Source organism: Lagenorhynchus albirostris, chromosome 20 (assembly GCF_949774975.1).
Source record: "Lagenorhynchus albirostris chromosome 20, mLagAlb1.1, whole genome shotgun sequence".
In the NCBI taxonomy this organism is placed as follows: domain Eukaryota; kingdom Metazoa; phylum Chordata; class Mammalia; order Artiodactyla; family Delphinidae; genus Lagenorhynchus; species Lagenorhynchus albirostris.
In genome coordinates this window covers 12,938,604-12,962,381 of record NC_083114.1, presented here as the reverse complement: position 1 = coordinate 12,962,381, position 23,778 = coordinate 12,938,604, and the positions used below count along the sequence as shown (strand labels likewise).

Below are 23,778 nucleotides of genomic sequence, written 5' to 3'. Positions count from 1 at the left end.
TAAGTCATATTCAACAATATCTTTTATTAATAATACAGATGAACATTTTTTTAAACATCGTTATTGGAGTATAATTGCTTTACAATGTTGTGTTAGTTTCTGCTGTATAACAAAGTGAATCAGCTATACGTATACATATAACCATATGTAAAAATATACCGAGCTCAAACTTAAAAGTAGTGCATATTACTTAATGAAGGTTAAACCTCAATAAAAAAGTAAAAAACAAAAACACACACAAAAAACACACAGAGTAAACTGCATTTCAATCTAGATTTTGGCAGTCATATTAGAAAATGATCAGGAAAAAATACAGGTAAGGCTATAAGCAGCAGTTAAATATAGTAATAGAAAACCAAATTAGTGAAACGAATGACTTCGCTGAGCCTCTTCTACAATACAAAAGAGAATATAGAGATGAAAATAATGGTGGGGGGAGTAAAGACGTGAAAATAGAACCCTAATCTTTAAAAGCTGTTCCAGAAAGATCAAGACTGACAGGAGAAGAGCAATTATTTTAAAAAATGAGAAAGGAAAGGGGGTGGGGGGAAAGGAAAAGTAAACTTTCCTGAGTGAATAAGGCCTGAATATTCAAAGGACATGCTAAGAAACTTAATAACAGGAGACCAACACCTTCATTAGAGTTGGCAAAAAAAGTGGGTTTTGGGGGCTTTGTTTTATTTATTTTTTTAAATGAATCTGAAACTTCATTTGTATTCAATGGGAAAGAGTTCTGTGATCAATTATTAATGCCTGTCTTTGGCAGAGAATGAAAGCATATTTATCAGACATTTGCCATCCTTGACCCAGACATACCCTGGTTCAGTCTTTAGTTTCCAAGGACAATGAGAAAAAAAAATCCTGTAAGCATTAAAACAAACAAAAAAACTAACAAACAACAAAAACCCCACACAAATCTGATTGGCCTCAGACTTTTGTGCCCCCAAACTGCCCCATTCATGTAGAAGGGCAAAAGACAGACATTCTCAGATAAACTAAGACTTAGAAACATAATAAACATTTTTCTTTCAGAAAAAATACTACTTAAATATGTATCCCAGGATAACAAGATATTAGAAAAAAATTGAGACCACCGTTAAAAAAAAATCAAGAACATCTTCAACAAATAAAAGGCATTTAGAAAAAAAGAGAGGTGCACACCAGTCAGAATGGCCATCATCAAAAAATCTACAAATAATAAATGCTGGAGATGGTGTAGAGAAAAGGGTATCCTCTTGCACTGTTGGCGGGAATGTAAATTGATACAGCCACTATGGAGCACAGTATGGAGGTTCCTTAAAAAACTAAAAATAGAACTACCATATGACCCAGCAATCCCACTACTGGGCATACACCCTGAGAAAACCATAATTCAAAAAGAGACATGTACCACAATGTTCACTGCAGCACTATTTACAATAGCCAGGACATGGAAGCAACCTAAGGGTCCATCAAAAGATGAATGGATAAAGAAGATGTGGCACATATATACAATGGAATATTACTCAGCCATAAGAAGAAACGAAATTGAGTTATTATTTGTAGTGAGGTGGATGGACCTAGAGTCTGTCATACAGAGTGAAGTAAGTCAGAGATAGAAAAACAAATACTGTATGCTAACATATATACATGTAATCTAAAAAAAAAAAAGGTTCTGAAGAACCTAGGGGCAGGACAGGAATAAAAACGCAGATGTAGAGAATGGACTTGAGGACACAGCAGGTGGAAGGGGAGGGTAAGCTGAGATGAAGTGAGAGAGTGGCATGGACATATATACACTATCAAATGTAAAACAGATATCTAGTGGGAAGCAGCCGCATAGCACAGGAAGATCAGCTCAGTGCTTTGTGACCACCTAGAGGGGTGGGATAGGGAGGGTAGGAGGGAGATGCAAGAGGGAGGGGATATGGGGATATATGTATACGTAGAGCTGATTCACTTTGTTATACAGCAGCAACTAACACAACAATGTAAAGCAATTATACCTCAATAAACATGTTAAAAAAATAAATAAAAATTTAAAAAGGGAGGTGGGAGAACTGTTATACATGAAAAGACCCTTAAGAGACAGATCAACCAAACACAAAGTATGAAGTTTGCTTAGATTTTAATTCTGACAAACCCATTGTGAAATGATATTTTGGAGATAATCTGAAGAATTTGAAAACAGACTATATGATATTAACAAATTATTAATTTTGTTATGTATAATAATGTTATGTTATGCTAGAAAGAAAGCCTTACAAGTTAGACATATTTACTGAGTATTTTCAGTTATAATGAATGGAAGTTGATTTAAAACCTCCAAGAACAAAAATCTGGCAGGGGGACAAAGAGAATGATTGAAAAAATATTGGCAAAATGTTGACAACTGTTTAATTTATGTGGTGATTCATTAAACTATTCTCTTTACTTTTCTTGTAGTCTGAAAATTTCAACAGTAAAAGGTAAAAACAAAAAAACCCAAAACAACAAAAACTAACCAAACAAAACCCAGGAACATAGTAGATAAATTGTATTAGGACACAAATGGCGGGGCTTCCCTGGTGGCGCAGTGGTTGGGAGTCTGCCTGCCGATGCAGGGGACGCGGGTTCGTGCCCCGGTCCGGGAGGATCCCACATGCCGCGGAGCGGCTGGGCCCGTGGGCCATGGCCGCTGGGCCTGCGCGTCCGGAGCCTGTGCTCCACAACGGGAGAGGCCACAGTGGTGAGAGGCCCACATACTGCAAAAAAAACACAAAAAACAAAAAACAACAACAAATGGCATAAAGCAAAAAGAGTAAAAGATACTTAATTCTATAAAAGTGATGTTAATAGGATTCTTAAACAGTGCAAATGTCAAAAAGTACTCTTCAGAGAAAAGATACACAATGTACACACAATGTACACACACTGTAAAAACATTTAATGATACTAGAGTTGAGAGTATACAGTGGTTAATCTGGACCTGAAGCATGTGTTTGAATTACTGGATATATGACCTTAGTTAAAAACCTGAACTTTTTGCGTCTCATTTTTCTTCATCTATAAAACGGGGATAATGACAGTACTTACACAGGTAGAGTTGTTGGGAAGATTAAATCCTGGCACATTGTAAACCTTCAATAAATAGCTACTATTATCTAAAATCTCACTGATACCTATACTAACTAGGAAATGGAGACGTGGTAAGAAAAGGAGGAAGCAGGAAGTCCTACATTTACACACGGGGGTGCGTGGCAGAAACTGCTACTTGTTTCCCATTATCTGCTCTCCTTCTCTTCCTCTGTAATAAACTCTTGATTTTTAGCTGTGCATATGGTCTACCTAGAATAAAAATATTTCCCAGTCTACACTGCAGCTAGGTTTGGCCACGTGACTCAGTTCTGGCCAACAGAATATAGGCAGTAATGTGCATGAACTCCCAGGAAAGGCCCTTAAAAGAAAAAGACATCTCTTTTTTTTTTTAACTGCCTTCTTTCTTTAACTGTTTCTACTTCGCACAGGCTTGCATACAGATAAGGTGGCTGGCATTCCAATAGCCATCTTAGACTATGAGGGGTCCTTGGAAATGAAAACCATGTATAGCAGAGCAACAAAATAGAAAGAAACTTGGTCCATGACACCACGGAGCGCCAAACCAGAAAACCTCTGGTTTTGAGAGGGAAATGTATTTCTATCTTATTTAAGTTACTGTTATTTGGGGATTTTCTGCATCTTACAGCTGAACATAATCCTAACTAAAATGAGAGACAGTTCTATCCTATTTAATTGTTCTACTTGATAAGTAGAGAAAAAGAACTTAAGGTATTTTATTTTAAAAATCAGAGATAAACAAGTGGAATTAAAATGCCATGAGCATAGTGGTGTTGGTTGCACAACACTATGAATGTTCTAAATGCCACTGAATTCTTCACTTTAAACGGTTAATTTTTATGTTATATAAATTCATATAATTTCATCTCAATAAATTAAATCTTTAAAAATACCCCAAAGTAGGGCTTCCCCGGTGGCGCAGTGGTTGAGAGTCCGCCTGCCGATGCAGGGGACACGGGTTCGTGCCCCGGTCGGGGAAGATCCCACATGCCACGGAGCGGCTGGGCCCGTGAGCTGTGACCACTGAGCCTGCGCGTCCGGAGCCTGTGCTCTGCAACGGGAGAGGCCACAACAGTGAGAGGCCCGCGTACCGCAAAAAAACAAAAAAACCCAAAAAAACCCCAAAGTAGAAATTAGTAACAAAAGTTTAAGAAATCCAACTATAAAAACAAAACTCCCAAATAACTTTAGAATCAAAGAGAAAAAATCAAATGACAATTAAAGACTACTTAGAAAATGGTCATTAGAACAGTACACATCTCAATGAATTAGAATGTGGCCAAAGTATTAGTAATCTCATATTCAAAGCCATAAAGCTTTTAAGTAAACTAATAAGAAACAAATGAACACAGAAGATCCAACACAAGTAGGAGAACAAAACAAGTCTAAGAAAAATAAGAGGAAGAAAATAAAGATACAAATAAAAATTAATGAATTAGAAGACAATAAATATAAGCTAGTTTTTAAAAACTAAGAAACACATACTGCTAACAAATTTAAGAAAAAAATCAAAGAACACAGAAATTAAATTAGAAATGGAAAGCAGATTTATAACAAATCCTTAATTTTTAATTAGTGAAGAGATATCAAAAATGTGAAGGGACTTCCCTGGTCATCCAGTGGTTAAGAATCCACCTTCCAACGCAGGGAACATGGGTTCGATCCCTGGTCGGGGAACTAAGATCCCACATGCTGCGGGGCAACTAAGCCCACATGTTGCAACAAAGAGGCCACACGCTGCAATGAAAGATCCTGCGTGCTGCAACTAAGAGCCAACGCAGCCCCCAAAATAAATAAATAAATAAATAAAATATTTTTTTAAAATGTGAAGATTTTAGAGAAATGGATGATTTTCTGGATAATGTCAGTCAACAAAACTGACACAAGAAGTGATAAAAATGTTCCATATCCTCCTTGTGGTGATATTTACACTACTGTATACTTTTGTCAAAACTCATCTAACTGAACACTTAAAATTGTTGAACTATTTATTATATGTATTTATGTTATATCTCAATAATCCTGCCTAAAAATTTGATGCAAGAACTAAGAAATCTTAAAAAACACATAACAAAGAAACAGAAACAGGAAGTGTCAAAGGTTTTCTTTCCAAAACTATTAGAGGCTGAGATGACTTTATAGGTAAGTTCCTTCAGTTCACTTACCTATTCAGCCAATAATATTTGTTAATGGTATGGGGAGGGATCCATTCTCCAGGCACTGTTCTAAACACTGGGGAGTAATACAGTAAATAAAATCACAGTTTTTACATTCTAGTGGGGGACAATAAATAGGCAAAGCAAAAACAAAACAAAAACCAATTGTCAGGTAGGTGATGGTAAGTGTTAAGGAGAAAAATAAAGTCCAGTGAGGGGACAGAGAGTGCCTGGGGTAGACTGTTCATTTCTATAGATTACTGGTAAAGAACTTTCTGATAAGGTTGGCTCATGAACAGGAATCTGAAGGACATTAGGAAGTAAACTATGCAGGGGGGTAACAGCAGAACAGAAGTGCAAAGGCCCAGAGGCATGAGTTGTTTGGCATGATTAAAGAATGAGCAGGCCAGTTTGACCAGTGAAGAATAAGTGAATAGGAGAGTGGCAGGAGATGAGGTCAGAAAGGATGTAAGCCTTGGTAAGGGCTTGATATCTTTTATGAGTGAGATAGGAATCCTCTGAAGGGGCTTGGCAGTGGTGTTAACCAATCCAGCTTACCTCTTAAAAGATCACACTGGCTGCTGTGTTGAGACTACACTGAAGGGGGACAACGATCACAACATGCCTATAGTAATAGTTTAAGCAAGAGAAGGTAACATTTTGGATAAGGGTGGTACTACTAGAAATGGTTAAATGGCTGGATTCTGTACAGATTACAAAGGTAGAGTGAAAGGACGACTGCTGAGAGGCTGAAGGTAGAGTATGAGAGAGAGAGTCAAGAACGACTCTTTAAGTAATACACACTATATACTTGCCAGGTCACAGAAAAAGAAAAGCTGCTTCCCATTTCTTTGTATGAAGTCAGTACACCCAAATACTCCAACACTCAAAGAAAAAACAGCAGAGACAGAAAAGAGAGGCCAGGCCCAACACGGAAATGGATGTAAATATCCTAGGTAAAACCACAGCAAATCAAACGTAGCAGACCATTAAAATATAACCCAAGGGCTTCCCTGGTGGCGCAGTGGTTTAGAGTCCACCTGCTGATGCAGGGGACACGGGTTCGTGCTCCGGTCCGGGAAGATCCCACATGCCGCGGAGCGGCTGGGCCCATGAGCCATGGCCACTGAGCCTGCGCGTCCGGAGCCTGTGCTCCGCAACGAGAGAGGCCACAACAGTGAGAGGCCCGCATGCAGCAAAAATAAATAAAGAAATAAATAAAAATAATATATATATATATATATATAACCCAAATAGTGTTCATCCCAGTAAGAAAATGACAAGTCAAGTTTAGAAAACATTAATTTAACACATCACATATAAAGATGATGTGAAAAAAACTATAAGAAACACAAATACATGGAGGCTAAACAGTGCACTACTAAATACCCAACAGATCACTGAAGAAATCAAAGAAGAAATGAAAAAATACCTAGAAACAAATGACAATAAAAACACAATGACCCAAAACCTATGGGACGCAGCAAAAGCAGTTCTAAGAGGGAAGTTTATAGCAATTCAATCTCACCTCAAGAAACAAGAAAAATCTCAAATAAACAATCAAACCCTACACCTAAAGCAACTAGAGAGAGAAAAACAAGGAAAACCCAAAGTCAGTAGAAGGAAAGAAATCATAAAGATCAGAGCAGAAATAAATGAAATAGAAATGAAGAAAACAATAGCAAAGATAAATAAAACTAAAAGCTGGTTCTTTGAGAAGATAAACAAAATTGATAAATCCTTAGCTAGACTCATCAAGAACAAAAGGGAGATGACGCACAGAAATAAAATTAGAAGTGAAAAAGGAGTAATCACAACTGACACTGCAGAAATACAAAGGATTATAAGAGACTACTACAAACAACTATATGCCAATAAAATGGACAACCACGAAGAAATGGACAAATTCTTGGAAAGGTACAATTTTCCAAGACTGAACCAGGAAGAATTAGAAAATATAAACAGACCTATCACAAGTAATGAAATTGAAACCATAATTAAAAATCTTCCACAAACAGAAGTCCAGGACCAGATGGCTTCACAGGCTAATTCTGTCAAATATTTAGAGAACAGCTAATATCGATCCTTCTCAAACTATTCCAAAAAATTGCAGAGGGAGGAACACTCCCAAATTCATTGTATGGAGACACCATCACCCTGATACCAAACCCAGAAAAAGATATCACAAAAAAAGAAAATTATAGACCGATATCACTGATGAACATAGATGCAAAAGTAATGAACAAAATACTAGCAAACAGAATCCAACAGCACATTAAAAAGATCATACACAGGGACTTCCCTGGTGATGTAGTGGTTAAGAATCCGCCTGCCAATGCAGGGGACAGGGGTTCGAGCCCTGGTCTGGGAAGATCCCACATGCCGTGGAGCAACTAAGCCTGTGTGCCACAGCTACTGAGCCTGTGCTCTAGAGCCTGCAAGCCACAACTACTGAGCCCACATGCCACAACTATGAAGCTGCACACCCAGAGCCCGTGCTCTGCAACAAGAGAAATGACTGCAATGAGAAGCCCACACACCACAACAAAGAGTAGCCCCTGCTCTCCACAACTAGAGAAAGCCTGCGCACAGCAACAAAGACCCAAGGCAGCCAAAAATAAATAAATTTAAAATAAATACATAAATTTATTTTTTAAAAAAAGGATCATATACCATTATCAAGTTTGATTTATCCCAGGGATTCAAGGATTCTTCAATACATGCAAATCAATCAATGTGATACACCACATTAACAAATTAAGGAATAAAAACCACATGATCATCTCAATAGATGCAAAAAAGCTTCTGACAAAATTCAACACCCATTTATGATAAAAGCTCTCCAGAAAATGGGCATAGAGGGAACCTACCTCATAATAAAGGCCATATATGACAAACCCATAGCAAGCATCACACTCAATGGTGAAAAACTGAAAACATTTCCACCAAGATCAGGAACAAGACAAGGATGTCCACTCTTGCCACTATTATTTAACATAGTTTTGGAAGTCCTAGCCACAGCAATCAGAGAAGAAAAAGTAATAAAAGGAATATAAATTGGAAAAGAATAAGTAAAACTGTCACTATTTGTCAATGACATGACACTATACATAGAAAATCCTAAAGATGCCACCAGAAAACTACAAGAACTAATCAATGAATTTGGTAAGGTTGCAGGATATAAAATTAATGCACAGAAATCTCTGGCATTCCTATACATCAACAATGAAAAATCAGAAAGAGAAATTAAGGAAACAATCCCATTTACCACTGCAACAAAAAGAATAAAATACCTAGGGATAAACCTGCCTAAGGAGGTGAAAGACTTGTACTCAGAAAACTATAAAACACTGATGAAAGTAATCAAAGATGACATAAACAGATGGAGAAATACACCATGTTCTTGGATTGGAAGAATCAACATTGTGAAAATGACTATACTACCTGAAGCAATCTACAGATTCAATGCAATCCCTATCAAACTACCAATGGCATCCTTCACAGAATTAGAACAAAAAAATCTTACAATTCGTATGGAAACACAACAGACCCTGAATAGCCAAAGCAAACTTGAGAAAGAAAAACGGAGTTGGAGGAATCAGGCTCCCTGACTTCAAACTATATCACAAAGCTACAGTAATCAAGACAGTATAGTACTGGCACAAAAACAGAAATACAGATCAGTGGTACAGCACAGAAAGCCCAGAGATAAACCCACGCACATATGGTCACCTAATTTACAACAAAGGAGGCAAGAACATACAATGGAGAAAAGACAGCCTCTTTAATAAGTGGCGCTGGGAAAACTGGACAGCTACATGTAAAAGAATGAAATTAGGTTGGTTCCATGTCCTGACTATTGTAAATAGTGCTGCCATGAATGTTGTGGTGCATGTCTCTTTCTGAATTATGGTTTTCTCAGGGTATATGCCCAGTAGTTGGATTTCTGGGTCATGTGGTAGTTCTACTTTTAGTTTTTTAAGGAACCTCCATACTGTTTTCCATAGTGGTTGTATCAATTTACATTTTCACCAGCAGTGTAAGAAGGTTCCCTTTTCACCACACCCTTTCCAGCATTTATTGTTTCTAGCTTTTTTGATAATGACCATTCTGATCGGCGTGAGGTGATACCCCATTGTAGTTTTGATTTGCATTTCTCTAATAATTAGTGATGTTGAGCATCTTTTCACGTGCCTCTTTGCCATGTGTATGATGAAATGTCTATTTCATCATAGAAAAAAATGTCTATTTAGGTCTCCTGTCCATTTTTTAACTGGACTGTTTTTTTGATATTGAGCTCCATGAGCTGTTTGTATATTTTGGAGATTAACCCTTTGTCTGTTGTTTCATTTGCAAATATTTTCTCCCATTCTGAGGGCTGTCTTTTTGTCTTGTTTATGGTTTCCTTTGCTGTGCAAAAGCTTTTAAGTTTAATTAAGTTCCACTTGTTTATTTTTGTTTTTATTTCTATTACTCTAGGAGGTGGGTCAAAAAAGATTTTGCTGTGCTTTATGTCAAAGAGTGTTTTTCCTATGTTTTCCTCTACATGTTTTATAGCGTCTGGTCTTACATTTAAGTCTTTAATCCATTTGGAGTTTACTTTTGTGTACGGTGTTAGGTAGTGTTCTAATTTCACTCTTTTACCACAACGTTCATTGCAGCACTATTTACAATGCCAGGACATGGAACCAACCTAAATGTCCATCGATGGATGAATGGATAAAGAAGATGTGGTACATATATACAGTGGAATATTACTCAGCCATAAAAGGAAACAAAACTGAGTTATTTGTAGTGAGGTGGATGGACTCAGAGTCTGTCATACAGAGTGAAGTAAGTCAGAAAGAGAAAAACAAATACCGTATGCTAACACATATATATGGAATCTAATAACAAAAAAAAGAAATGGTACTGATGAACCTAGTTGCAGGGCAGGAATAAAGAGACAGACATAGAGAATGGACTTGAGGACATGGGGTGGGAGGGCAAAGCTGGGGTGAAGTAAGAGTAGCATCAACATACATACACTAGTGAATATAAAATAGTTGGCTGGTGGGAAGCAGCAGCACAGCACAGGGAGATTGGCTCAGTGCTTTGCAATGACCTAGAGGGGTGGGATAGGGAGAGTGGGAGGGAGGCTCAAGATGGAGGGGATGTGGGGACATGTGCATGCATATGGCTGATTTGCTTTGTTGTGCAACAGAAACTAACAGTATTATGAAGTAATTGTACTCCAATAAAGATCTGTTAAAAATAAGTAAATAAATAAAGAAGATGGGTACATATATATACAATGGAATACTACTCAGCCATAAAAAAGGATGAAATAATGCCATTTGCAGCAACATGGATGCAACTAGAGATTATCATACTAAGTTAAGTAAGTCAGAAAGAGAAACACAAGTACCATTTGATATCACTTGTATGTGGAATCTCAAATATGACACAAATGAACCTATTTATAAAATAGAAACAGAATCAGGGACATAGAGAATAGACTGGTGGTTGCCAAGGGGGAGGGAGGTGGGAGAGGGTACGAGTGGTAGTTTGGGATTAGCAAATGCAAACTGGTGTATATAGAATGGATAAACAAAAAGGTCCTACTGTATAGCACACGGAACTATATATAAACCATAATGGAAAAGAATATCAAGAAGAATGTATATATATGTATAACTGAGTCACTGTGCTATATAGCAGTAATTAACACAACACTGTAATTCAACTATACTATACTTCAATAAAAAATAAAAAGAAAGAAAAAACACATCACATAAATTAATGAAAGAAATAAGTGATTGGCTAAAAAAAGAATCAATAAGAGAATTTGATGTGATAGCTGAATATAAATGTTAGCTTTTCCCAAGTACTACGTAGAAGGTGGAATGGAAAAAATTCCATTCATTATAGCAAGAAAATCAATGAAAAAACGTGGAGACATAAAAGAACTGATATCCAGAGACTACTTTGACCTAATAAGAAAACTTATAACAATGTAAAATTTTCTTCAAAGATATTTTTATTTCTAAAATTTTTATTTATGTATTTATTATTTATTTACTTTGGATGCGCTGGCTTTTTTTAAAATAAATTTATTTATTTTATTTTTGGCTGCGTTGGGTCTTTGTTGCTGCACGCAGGCTTTCTCTAGTTGCAGTGAGCAGGGGCTACTCTTTGTTGAGGTGCATGGACTTCTCATTGAGGTGGCTTCTCTTGTTGCACAGCACGGGCTCCAGGCGCGCGGGCTTCAGTAGTTGTGGCACGTGGGCTCAGTAACTGTGGCTTGCGGGCTCTAGAGTGCAGGTTCAGTAGTCGTGGTGCATGGGCTTAGCTGCTCCATGGTATGTGGGATCTTCCCGGACCAGGGCTCAAACCCGTGTCCCTTGCATTGGCAGGCAGATTCTCAACCACTGCGCCACTAGGGAAGTCCCTGCATTGGTTTTTAGTTGCGACATGCGGGATCTTCGCTGCAGCATGTGGGATCTTTTTTTAGTTGTGACATGTGGCCTCTTAGTTGTGGCATGAGGGCTTCTTTAGTTGCGGTATGCGGACTAATTGAGGCATGTGAACTCTTAGTTGCGGCATGCATGCGGGATCTAGTTCCCTGCCCAGGGATTGAACCCACGCCCCCTGCACTGGGAGCCCAGAGTCTTCCCACTGGACCACCAGCGAAGCCCCCAAAGATATTTTTAAAGTGAATGCAATTCCAATCAAAATACCATGAGGAGTGCTCGTTTTTGGCAGCACATATAGTGAAAACTGGAACAATGGAGAGAAGATTAGCATGACCCCTGCTCAAGGATGATGTGCAAATTTGTAATATGGTCCATATTTTTACTGTATATTTGTAAGTTGCTAAGAGAGTAAATCTCAAAAGTTCTCATCACAAGAAAAAGAAATTTGTAACTGTGTGTGGTAATGGATGTTATCTAGACTTATTGTTGTGATCATTTCACAATATATCCATATATCTAATCATTATATTGTATACCTAAAACTAATATGCTGTATGTTAATTATATCTCAATAAAAAGATACCATGAGGATTTTTTTTTGGGAGGTGGAGTGGGATTTAAAATTATTCTGAAGTTTGCATAAAGCATAACTAGGTGGGCTTCCCTGGTGGCGCAGTGGTTGAGAGTCCGCCTGCCGATGCAGGGGACGCAGGTTCGTGCCCCGGTCCGGGAGGATCCCACATGCCGCGGAGCGGCTGGGCCCGTGAGCCATGGCCGCTGAGCCTGCACGTCTGGAGCCTATGCTCCGCAACGGGAGAGGCCACAACAGTGAGAGGCCCGTGTACCACAAAAAAAAAAAAAAAAAAAAAAAAAAAAAAGCATAACTAGGTAGAAAAAGCCAAAGGTATATTGCAATAAAATATGTAAAGGAATGTGTGTAAACTCACATCACTAGTATTAAAACACATTACAAAGCTAGAGTAACTAAAACGACAAAGTTATGTTTCAAGAATAGACAAACATAAAACAAAAAAAATTCCTAGAAACACACGCTAGGATGCATCTATATCTATCTATACATATAGATTCTAGTATAGTGTATACATATATCTAGTGTATGATGAAGCTTAACTTTTAGTTAAGTAGAAACAGAATAAACTATTCAATAAATGATGCTATTTTTAAACTATTTTGAAAAAATTAAGTTAGATCTCTATCTCACATCATTCAGCAAAATAAATTCAGATAAAAGTTTTAATAATAATTTTTCAAAAAGTAAAATAATGAGAAGAAAATATGATTATTCATTTGGTTTGACGTTAGGAAGACTTTTTAAAACATAAAAACAAAGTTCATAAAGGGAAAACAGAAGATTTGGCTACACAAAATTTTAAATCATTTACATTTGAGAAAGATCCCATAAATAATGGAAGGTAAGTGACAAATAGTATAAAATACTTTGAATATAAATGATTGAAAAGGGTTCCAACCCTTGTTAGGAAGGCCTTTTCAAAAAAAAAACAGTAAGTGAAAAATATTCCAATACAAAACAGGCAAAGGATATGAGAAGGTAACTCCTTAAGAAGACATAAACATGTCAATGCTCAAAAGTACCTGAGAATTTCTCTTTTAAACATTTTCAAAATCAGTTTATTAATTTTAGTGGTAATTCTCCTTATTTCAAAGATCCATGTTATTTTTGACCTTAAAAAGGAATAACTCAACTTGCTCACTGTATTTATTGTTTACTGGAAAAAATGTTTACTATTCTTGACTCCAAGTGTTATTCTGGCTATTTAAATTAAAAAACAAAAAAACGAACACAACACTGTAAATCAACGATACGCCGATAAAAATTAACATAAAAAAATCAAAGTGAGACTTAAAGTCTGAAGGTTTGCCACCTTTAAGGATATTCAAAAGATTGACTCATGGATTCCAGAAAGCAGAGGTCCCAAAACTCTGGTGGTAGAAATAGCACTAATATACACATGCACAAATTTCTAAATTAGCTGGTGCAGGAGTTCTGCTTCCAATATGACTAAGTAAGTTCCTACTGGATTAAATTTCCTGTGAATAACAATGATAAACTCAGGGTAAAATTATAAAAACAAATACCCAAAGGCACTAGAGAATGAACCAAACTAGGCAGATCTGTGAGGGATACTGACACTCAGAAGAAGGAGCTGGGACAGTTGGTGGCACCATACAGCACAGCTAAAACTCTGCTGAAAAATCCAGTCTTTAATAGCCTGAAGAAACAAAGGACAAAATTCAAGACAATCACAGCTGCTAAAAAGCAAGGGAGGAAATCCCATAAAGGGGGTAGCCAGAGAGAGGAAGCCCCATATTCTGTGTATACACAATACTCAAATTCACTGCTGACTTCTGAATCATGCATGTGTAGATTAAATGTAAAAAACAAACAAACAAACAAAACCCAGACAAACGGAATGGATGTTTGACCTACTGCAGTTTGAGTCCAACCAACTGAAAAGCCTGATACACTAAAGCATCAACCCTCTCTGCAGGAATAAAACAAAATCCACATGACATTTACAATTCCAGGATAAAACCCCAAATTACTCAATATACAAAGAACCAGGAAAATGTGAACTACTCTTTTATTAAAAATTTTTTATTGAAGTATACTTTATGTATAACTTATAGGTATACAATATAGTGATTCACAATTTTTAATGGTTATACTCCATTTTATAATTATTATAAAATACTGGCTATATTCCCCCCTTGTTGTACAATATATCCTTGTAGCTTACTTTATACCTAATAGTTTGTACCTCCTACTCTCCTACCCCTATATCGCCCCTCTTCCCTCTCCCCACTGGTAACAATTTGTCTGTTCTCTGTATCTGTGAGTTTGCTGCTTTTTTGTTATATTCACTAGTTTTGTTTGTTTGTTTTTGGCCATGCCACATGGCATGCAGGATCTTATTTCCCCAACCTGGGAGCAAACCTGTGCCCCCTGCAGTGGAAGTCCAGAGTCTTAACCATTGGACTGCCAGGGAAATCCTGTTGTAGTTTTTAGCTTCCACATATAAGTTATGTCATACAGTATTTAATGTGACCTATTCTTTTTTTTTTTTTTTTTTTTGTGGTGCGCGGGCCTCTCACCGCCGTGGCCTCTCCCGCCACGGAGCACAGGCTCCGGACGCGCAGGCCCAGCGGCCACGGCCCATAGGCCCAGCCGCTCCGCGGCACGCAGGATCCCCCCAGACTGGGGCACGAACCCGCGCCCCCTGCACTGGCAGGCGGACTCTCAACCACTGCGCCACCAGGGAAGCCCAATGTGACCTATTCTTAAGAGAAAAGACAGTAAATGGAGATCACCTCTGAAATGACACAAATGTTAGAATTAACAGAGAGATTATGGAAAAAGTTACTATAATGATTATGGAAAAAGTTACTAAAACTATGGAAAAAGTTACTAATATGGAAAAAGTTACACTGAGAAAAAGGAAAATGACTGAAATAAATGAAAAGATAGGAAATCTCAGCAGAGAAAGAGAAACTATGAAAAAGAACCAAATGAAAAGTCTAGGACTGAAAAAACAAAAACAAAACAAAACCAGAAGCAAAACAAAACAAACCCAATAATCTAATATCTGAAGTAAGAAAGTCACTGGATGTGCTTAAAAGGAAATGGAGGGGCTTCCCTCGTGGTGCAGTGGTTAAGAATTCTCCTGCCAACGCAGGGGACATGGGTTTGAGCCCTGGTCTGGGAAGATCCCACATGCCGCAGAGCAACTAAGCCCGTGCGCCACAGCTACTGAGCCTGCTCTCTAGAGCCTGAGAGCCACAACTACTGAGCCTACGTGCCACAACTACTGAAGCCCACACACCTAGAGCCTGTGCTCCGCAACAAGAGAAGCCACCACAATAAGAAGCCCGTGTGCCACAACAAAGAGTAGCCCCCGCTCGCCACAACTAGAGAAAGCTTGTGCGCAGCAATGAAGACCCAATGCAGCCAAAAAAAGGCTTCAAAAAAAAAAAAAAAAAAGGAAATGGAGATGACAAAGAAGTGAGTAAATCTGAAGTCAGAATAGAAATCATCCAATCTAAACAAGAGGAAAAAAAGAAAAATTAATAAAGCCCCTGATTTGGGTGACAATAGGCCTAACATACATGTAATTGAATCCCAGAAGGAGAAGGGACTGGAGCAGAAAAAATTAACTTCAGTAATAATGTCTGAAAGTCGCCCAAATTTGGTGAAAGACAATCTGTAGATTCAAGAGCACAGTTAACCCCAAGCAGGCTAAATACAAAGAAAATCATGCCTAGAATATCATAGTCAAACTACTGAATACCAGATTATAGAGAAAATATAGAAAGCAGCCAGAGAAAAACGACCCATCACATATACAGAACAACAGTTTGAACAAGGGCTGATTAATGTCTTATCAGAAACTATACAGGCCATAAGACAATGGATGAACATATTTAAAGTACTGAAAATTTTCTACATCCAGTGAAGAGATCTTTAAAGAAGGAAGTGAAATAGAGACATTTTCTGATAAAAGAATACTAAGGGAATTTTAGCAGATATGCCTTACAAGAAAAGCCAAAAGCTCTTCAAGCCAGAGGAAAACAATACCACTTGTATACTTGGCTCTTCACAAAGAAATGGTAAATACCTGGGTAAATACAAACAACAATTTTTCTACCCTTTTAAACTAAAAAAGATACATAGATTTGTTTAATGCAAAATTATAACATTTTACAAACTGGATATCCCCATTCCAATGAATGAGGCTGGTTCCTTACCTAACACCATACATAAAAATTAACTCAAAATGGGTCAAAGATCTAAACTTATGAGCTATAAAACTATAAACTCTTAAACTATAAAACTCTTAGAATAAAACAGGAGAAAATCTTTATGACATTGGATTTTGTAATGATTTCCTGCATATGACACCAAAAGCACATTCAACAAAAGAAAAAATAGATTAAATGGTAAATTTTATTATCTATCTATCTATCTATCTATCTACCTATCTATTATATATATCCAGCAGTTTGCAGGATCTTAGTTCTCTGACCAGGGACTGAACCTGGGCCCCCAGCAGTGAAAGCATGGAGTCCCAACCACTGGACCGCCACAGAATTCCCAATGTTACATATATTTTACCACAGATACACAAACAACACCTTATCAACACAAGGATTTAGCATTATTTCAAATGTTTGCTAATATTAAGTTAGTAGAAATAAAATTTGCATGTCTTTGAAGTAAAAATCCAAAGACCAAAAACAACCCCATAACACTGTCATGTGGAGTTTATAATGTATACAGTATATTATATACATATGTATGTTATAGTATATGGTATACACCATATAACAACTATAATAATAAAAGAGCAATGGGTAACTGGAACTGTATGGTTGCAAGATTTCTACATTTTATGTGAAGTGGTACAACAGCAACTCTAAGTAGTCTGAAAAGTTAAGGATGTATTAAATATACTATAATCTACAGAGCCACCACTAAAAAACTGCAAACAAATAGTTAAAATGCCAATAAATAATTTAAAATGGAATTCTAAAAGAAAAATCATATAATCTAAAAGAAGTCAGGAAAGTAGGTGCAAAAGGAAGATACAAAATGGAGGAAAAGAAAAAAAGAAGGAACAAAAAATCAGAAGGGACAAAACAGAAAACAACTAACAAAACTGTAAACCTAAATTCAACCACAGGGATATTACATTAACTGTTAATAAACTAAATACTTCACTTGAAAGGAGGAGATTGTCAGTATGGATTGAAAAGTAAGACCCAGCTACATGCTGTCAATAAGAGACACACTTTACATATAAAGATACAGACTGGTTAAAAGCAAATGGATGGGAAAAGATACACCATGCAAATAATAAACAAAAGAAGACTGGAGGGACTTTCCTGGTGGTGCAGTGGATAAGACTCCGCACTCCCAATGCAGGGGGCCTGGGTCTGATCCCTGGTCAGGGAACTAGATCTCACATGCATGCTGCAACTAAGAGTTCGCATGCCACAACTAAGGAGCCCACGTGCTGCAACTAAGGAACCGGCAAGCCACAACTAAGGAGTCCTGCGAGCCTGAACTAAGGAGCCTGCTTTCTGCAACTAAGACCCGGTGCAACCAAATAAACAAATACTTTTTAAAAAATGATTGAAAGAAGACTGGAGTGGCTATATTAATATCAGAAAGGAATTAATTTCAAGGCAAAGTATTATCAGAGATGAAAGAGGGGCATTTCACAATGATAAGATGGTCAATTCATCAGGAAGATATAACAGTCATAACGGTGTATGTGCCTAGTAAGAGACCTGCAAAATACAGGAAACAAAAACTGACAGAGTTAAAGGGAAGAACAGAAAATCCACAATCATATTTGGAGATTTTAACATTCCCCTCTCAGAAATTTTTTAATTAATTAATTAATTAATGGCTGCATTGGGTCTTTATTGTGGCGAGCAGAGGCTACTCTTCGTTGTGGTGAGCAGGCTTCTCACTGCAGTGGCTTTTCCTGTTGCGGAGCATGGGCTCTAGATGCGTGGGCTTCAATAGTCGCAGCACGCAGGCCCTAGAGGGCGTGGGCTTCAGTAGTTGTGGTGTCTGGGCTCAGCAGTTGAGGCGGGTGGGCTCAGTAGTTGTGGCTCGCGGGCTTTAGAGCACAGGCTCAGTAGTTGTGGCGCACAGGCTTAGTTGCTCCACGGCATGTGGGATCTTCCTAGACCAGGGATCAAACCCATGTCCCCTGCATTGGCAGGCAGATTCTTAACCACTGCGCCACCAGGGAAGTACCTCCTCTCAAAAATTAATAGAGCACCTAGACAAAATATTAGTAAAGACATAGAGGATCTCAACACGATCAACCACTTCAACCTAATTGATATTTATAAAACACTATGGCCAACATACAGAATACATTCTTTCCATTGTACATAGTTATGGTCTTCAACATAGATACGTGCTAAGCCATAAAACAAGTCTCAATAAATTTTAAAAGGACTGAAATAATGCCAAGTATGCTCTCTGATCACAATGGAATTAAATTAGGAATCAGTAACAATAAGATATCCAGGAAAACCCCAAATATTTGGAAATTAAACCACACACGTCTAAATAATCCATATGTCACTACATACAGATCCTACAGACATCAAAATAATAGCAAGACATTATTATGAACCATTTTATGCCAACAAGTTTGCCAACTTAGATTTAACACCAGTATTGGTGGCACAGTGGTTAAGAATCCACCTGCCAATGCAGGGGACAAGGGTTCAAGCCCTGGTCCAGGAAGATCCCACATGCCACGGAGCAACTAAGCCTGTGCGCTGCAACTACTGAGCCTGTACTCTGGAGCCCGTGAGCCACAACTACTGAGCCTGTGCACCACAACTACTGAAGCCTGCGCGCCTAGAGAGCCCGTGCTCCGCAACAAGAGAAGCCACCGCAATGAGAAGCCCGTGTACCACAACGAAGAGTAGCCCCTGCTTGCTGCAACTAGAGAAAGCCCGCGCACAGCAATGAAGACCCAACACAGCCAAAAATAAATAAATAAATAAATTTATTAAAAAAAAAAAACCCCACCAATATTGCACAAACTCTTCTGGAAAATGGAGGAGAAAGAGGAGATTAAACTTCCCAAGCCATTCAATGAGGTCAGCAGAACTCTAATTCCAAAACCTGACAAGATATAACAACATAAATATTCCTCATGAACACAGACAAACATCCTTACCAAAAATATTGGCAAATCCAATACAGCAAATAGGGTTTATTCAAGTAATGCAATGTTGTTTAAACATTTAAAAATCAATCAGTGACTCATAAAACTTAACAATAAGAAAACAAACAACCAAATTAAAAAATGGGCAAAAAATCTGGATAGCTCAATGAACTAAATATACAGATGGCAAACATATGAAAAGATGCTCAACATCATAAATCATTAAAAAATTGCAAATTAAAACAATAACGAGCTACCAGTACATACCTATTAGAATGGCTAAAATCTAAAATACGGACAACACCAAATGCTGGTGAGGCTGTGAAGCAACAGGAACTTCCATTCATTGCTGGCAGGATGCAAAATGGTACAGCTATATTGAAGGCAGCTGGGCAGTGTCTTACAAAGCTACACATAGTCTTACCATATGATCTAGCAATTGTAGTTCTTCGTATCTACCTAAATAAGGTGAAAACTTACCTCCATATAAAAATGTTTATAGTGGCTTTATTCATAATTGCCAAAACTTGTAAGTAACCGAGATGTTCGGTAGGTGAATGGATAAACAAACTGTGGTATGTCCATACCATGAATATTATTCAGGAATAAAAATAAATATCATTGTTTCATGCCATGGAATATTATTCAGGAATAAAAAGAAATGAGTTATCACGCCATAAAAACAACCTTAAATGTATAGTTAAGTGAAAGAAGACCATCTGAAAAGGCTAAATGTGATTCCAAAGCTTGTATGCTTCTAGCTGTATGACACTCTAGAAAAGGCAAAACTATAGAGACAGAAATAAGACCAGTGGTTGCCAGGGGCTAGAAGATCGAGGGAGGAAAGAACAGGTGGAGCACAGAGAATCTTTAGTATCAGACAGGGTATCTTGTGTCTGATACTATAATGGTAGGTACGTGTCATTAAATATTGTCAAAACCCACAGAATGTACAACACAAAGAGTAAACCCTAGTGTAAGTAATGTAAATAATGTAAACCCTAATGGACTGTAGTTAATAATAATGTACCAATATTTGCTCATCAGTTGTAACAAACGGGCTACACTAATACAAAATGCTAATAATAGGAGAAACTGCTGTGGGGAGGGGTGGCGGGGGAGAGCTTGGGTTTTCAAGCTCTCATAAAGTAATAGCCATAAAACAAAAACATGATAAATTAGATTGCATCAAAATTAAAAACTTCTGTTCAGCAAGACACTGTTAGGAAAACAAACAGGCAAGCCATGTACTGAGTGAAAACATTCACAAAACATATATATTTGACAAAGTACTTGTATCCAGAATACATAAAGAAATCTTATAACTCAATAACAAGAAAACAAACAACTCAAAGAAAATGGGCAACAGATCTAAAACAGACCCTTCACAAAGAAGATATACAGATGGCCAGTAAGGACATGAAAAACTATGTAAATTCTATATTAGTCATCAGGGAAATGCAAATTAAAACCCAAAATGATGTACCGCCCTCCTCCCGCAAATGAGGACGTGGAGCAACTGGAACTCTGGTACATTGCTGGAGTGTGTAATATGGTGCAATCACCTTTGGAAAAAGGTCTCGCAGTCTCCAATAAAAAGCATCCATATATCCTATGACTCAGCAATTCCAATCCTAGGCATTTACTCAAGAGAAAACACATGTCCACAAAAAGGTTTGTGTACCACTATTCATAGCAACTTTATATGCATAATAGCACGAAACTGGAAACAGTCATCAATCCATCAATCAGAGCATGGGTAACTGTGATATATTCATAAAATGGAAAACTACTCAGCAACGAAAAGGAATAAACTGCTGATAAATGTAACAACATGGAGGAATGCCAAAAACTTTATACTGAATGAAAGAAGCCTTACTCAAAAAAGTATACGCTGTATGATTCCATTTTTATGAAGTTCTGAAAAAGGCAAATCTCATCGACGGTGGAAAAAAAAATCAAGACAGGGACTGCCTCTGGGGGTAAAGGTGGAGATAGGGGAGAATAATAATAAGACTCTAAATTTTGATAGGTTTTGGGTTACAGAGGTATACGCATTTGCCAGAACCTAGCGAAGGTACACTTACTGTTTGTCCCTATCACTGTATGTAAATTTTACCTCAGAAGAAAAAAGCCATCAACGAATACTGAACTCTAGTTAATGATATATATTCATGCTGAAGGATTTAGAGAAAATGTATTGACGACATAGATCAAAAAGAAACATGATGGATGGAGAGATGGATGGATAGACAGATACATGACAAAGCAAGTATCGTTAAGATGAGGATGACAGAATCCAGATGCTGAGGATAAGTTGAGCTCATTGTAAAATTCTTTCAACTTTGCAGTATAATAAAATGTTGGAAATCAATTATATCACTAGAAAATAAAAAGACAATGTATATTTGGATGCAGTGGATGTGGCTGTTTGGATGAAAAAAAGAGAATCTATCTTTATCCTTGTTGCCGTCACTAAATGTTTGTCTCCGTAGCTATTAAGGAAAACGGGGTGTCAGAATGCTGGTTTCGCCACTTACTAGAAGTCTTCAGCTGCTTGTGTCATAATATTGGCTCTGATATGATTCTTCAGATTTGAAAGACTAGAGATGTTGAAAATGTAGAGGCAGTTTCAATACCCAGAAGGCGGGGCTGGGAACTGAGACTTACACATTTGGCTCTGGCACCCGGTGGGGAGGGGCAATGACTGAGCTAGGTCAGAGGTGGCCAGTCCCAGAGACCCTCGCCAGCTCCAGCAGTGCTCTGTCTGGATGTCGGCCCCACATACTGGCTGAAAACCTCAAGAAACTAGAAGATCTCACCAGTGGGATCAGCCAGAGCAGCTGAAACACGTCCCTGTAAACAATAAATGTTTATCTGGGCAGATAACCTGGCAGATAGCCGCGTCCTGATCTTAGGCAACTTGAAACCCCACAACGGGAGGCTGAGCACAGAGGGGCCCTTTGCCTTTGCCACACGGATAGGAAGGCAGAGATGGAAGGTGGACCTGGCTCCTACTACAAGAGAGGCGGCAGGAAGCCACTCTGCAAGTGCCAGCTTCTCTCCTGGGCGACGGCCAGATTCCCTTGAACACAGAGGGTGGGGACAGAGAAGTCAAGTGAGCCAACACTAAACAGTGCCACCGCACGAAGCTGGCTGTTACACCACAGCCCTGAAGGTATCGAGGGGCTCTGGCGTGTTGGCTGCGGCCACAGGAACCACACTGGCTGAGGGCTTCCCCGGGCCTAGGTGGGAGGCTCATCACTGACTCCGGCCACACACAGGCTCAGTCGCCACCTCGGTCAGTGGCGAACAGCTGCTGAGAGAGGAGGGGCAGACCCAGGGATGCTGTGCTCTGCACAGCAACATCTGACACTTTAGGAGACTCCAGACAAGACTCGTAAGAACCATATGGCTTAGACCTCACGGAGGTACCAGAAGAAAGGGTTGTACAGGGAAAGAGGCAGCTGGAAGAAAGGAATGGAGGTATGCTGATGGCACAGAGAGGCCCTTCACTGACAACTGTCTCTGCAAACAATTTTACTACCAGTTCTGAAAACCCCACGCCCTAACTGAGGGATTAAATCTTGGCACTGGTTATTCCTCCCATTTATATGCCTCTGCCCACACTGCTCTTGGGACGGCAGAGGACAGGGAAGTGGAACTCACAGTTTGCCTAAAGGGAAAGTTCAGCTCTTGTTCAGCAGATTATGGTTGAATTCTCTTTCAGGGAAGAGAATGAGATAGTTTAACAAAGGTTCTTTGCTCTGAAAGAGTACCACGTTAAGCCCAGAAGAACAATAAGGGTGTGGATCTGGGATGGAGCCTGATGGAGAAGTGTAGGGTGTGTGTGTGTGTGTGTGTGTGTGTGTGTGTGTGTGTGTGTGTGTGTGTGTGTGTGTGTGTGTGTGTGTGTGTGTGTGTGTGTGTGTGTGTGTGTGTGTGTGTGTGTGTGTGTGTGTGTGTGTGTGTGTGTGTGTGTGTGTGATAATGTGTTGTTTTTTTTTTCCAGGGGTTGGGGGAGGATGCCAATCCATTCTTTAGACTTCATTCGCACTTATAGCTGCTTTATAATCATTTCCTGAAAACACAGTAGGAAGAGAGTGGTATTTGCTCACCCCACCCTCCATCTAACACTGCCCCAGCAATCCAACTATGTGCTTTAAACTGAGAAGAGGCCAGTTTTTTGCCTTTGGCAGCACTGAAGGCCAGACATTACCAGCACTCCTGTGAACAGCTCAAGGATCCACCCAAAGAAGACTGCACACACTGAAATCCAAGAGGACTATCATTTCCAGCACAACAACCCAGGGGAGAAAGAGGAGAGCTGAGGAAGCTGGGTGGGACAGTTGG

The 23,778-nt window shown here is 38.6% G+C and overlaps 1 protein-coding gene and 1 non-coding gene across 6 annotated transcripts in view; one reads left to right on the top strand and one right to left on the bottom strand.

Annotated features, from left to right (window-relative positions):
* SMG6 (SMG6 nonsense mediated mRNA decay factor) overlaps window positions 1-23,778 on the bottom strand; it is a 237,989-nt gene that overhangs the window by 45,650 nt on the left and 168,561 nt on the right. The gene's annotated exons all lie outside the window — the stretch shown is intronic.
* On the top strand, window positions 11,959-12,067 carry LOC132512407 (U6 spliceosomal RNA). The gene has a single exon (XR_009538137.1). It is a non-coding gene; the product is annotated as a U6 spliceosomal RNA (small nuclear RNA).